Source organism: Bison bison, unplaced genomic scaffold (genome assembly GCF_000754665.1).
Source record: "Bison bison bison isolate TAMUID 2011002044 unplaced genomic scaffold, Bison_UMD1.0 scf7180017857311, whole genome shotgun sequence".
Lineage (NCBI taxonomy): Eukaryota > Metazoa > Chordata > Mammalia > Artiodactyla > Bovidae > Bison > Bison bison.
This window is the reverse complement of record NW_011487884.1, coordinates 20788-22436: the sequence shown is the minus strand read 5'-3', so window position 1 is coordinate 22436 and position 1649 is coordinate 20788. Positions and strand designations below refer to the sequence as shown.

The window sequence follows — 1649 nt, the reverse complement described above, 5'->3', positions numbered from 1 at the left end:
CCTTCACCAGAGCCTGGGCCCCCCTCACTCGCCGTCTAATTGGACGTCCAGTCCGGCCCTGATTCTGCACCCTCATGTCCGCTGCGTGAGGAGGGGGCTTCCTGAGCTGGGAGAGACTGGCAGGCTCACGGGGAAGTGCCGCCTGGCCACCCGACTCGGAGGTCAGGGTGTGGGCGGCCAGCACCCTCACCTGGACCAGAACAAGCCCAACCAGCTACCAAACCAGGGCTTAAATAAAGCCGCTATAAAGACTTTAAAAATGAAAGGGGAAGTGTTACTCACTCAGTCGCGTCTGACTCTTTGTGACCCCATGGACTGTATGTAGCCCACCAGACTCCTCCGTCCATGGAATTTTCCAGGCAAGAATACTGGATCGGGTTTCCATTTCTTTCCCCAAATTTGAAAATAGAAATAAAAAGGGTTGAGGTTATAAAGAATACCTAGGCAGTGGAAGAGGCCCACAGCCACTCTCGTCACCCCAGCGGCAAGTGAAGGGACTTCCAGCTCCACGCGGGACCAGTGAGCCCAGGGCCAAGCAGCCCCAGTGGGGGGCAGGCCTGGACGCCGCCTCCAGCCCAGGCGGGAAGACTGTAAAATTGAGAAGACTGCTCTGACCAGCACTCTGGGGTTTCTGCCAAGTCTCCATCAGCCTCACGGAGCTGGGTTCGCACACAGCCCTGCAGAGACCTCGGCTGGCGTGTGAGGAGCCTGGCTTCCTTGATGCTGGAGACAGTGTGCAGTGCGCAGTGACCCCACAGACAGAGGCCGAGAGCTGCCCGAGGACCCAGCGCTGGAGTCTGCCAGCCTGGGGGCCAGCCACGTTGTGGGGCAGCAGCAGCCAGGATGCAACGCGAGAACGTTTATTCCAAAACCAGATGACAATGAAACACAGCATCAAAAGCTGCGGGAGGCAAGGAAATCAGCACTCGCTGTGAAATTCACACACAAGAAAAGGAAAGGAGCTGAGACTAATCACTGCCTGACACGCCTCAACGCTTCACCCTGCGTTCCCTGTGAAGTTCTGAGTCACCTTCTCATGTGATGACAGTCTCGTACCACTTACTGTCCTTAAAGAGGACAGTGTGTGCTTACAATGGACGGTTCAGAAGCTTCTTTCAACGTTAGACTAGCCATTGGTCAAGACGTGTGAACCACCCTCAGGGCTGGGCCCCTCCAGAATCTCCCCTCCACAGCTGGCCACCGCATCCACACTCCATCCACAGAACCCCACTGCCCCTCGCATGCACTCCCTGGACCTTGGGCACCTGGGCAAAAGCAGGTGAATTCCACGTCCTTCCTGTCGAGGAGCTGGCGGAGCTCAGCTGTGATCAGATGCAGCTGCAAACACGCACTGGAAACCTCTCCCTGAAAACCCAGTTTCCTTATCTGGAGCCCAGAGCCAGCCTGGCCTGGGGGGAGTGGGTCCCGAGGTGGTGGGGTGAAGGCAGAAGCCTTAGGACTGCAGCCAACACGCCTTTTTCACAGAGTTTACAAACAGGTGACCGCGTGCACATGGGAACTTAAAGCTTCCCCCTCCCCCTCCCTAGTCTTGCTGCTGCTGCCAAGTCGCTTCAGTCGTGTCTGACTCTGTGCAACCCCATAGACGGCAGCCCACCAGGCTCCCCTGTCCCTGGGATTCTCCAGACAAG

The 1649-nt window shown here is 57.3% G+C and overlaps 1 protein-coding gene across 1 annotated transcript in view; it reads left to right on the top strand.

Annotated features, from left to right (window-relative positions):
• Positions 1–1649, top strand: part of LOC105003469 (chromosome unknown open reading frame, human C14orf79) — a gene marked incomplete at its 5' end in the record, with an annotated part of 8164 nt that overhangs the window by 4964 nt on the left and 1551 nt on the right. The gene's annotated exons all lie outside the window — the stretch shown is intronic.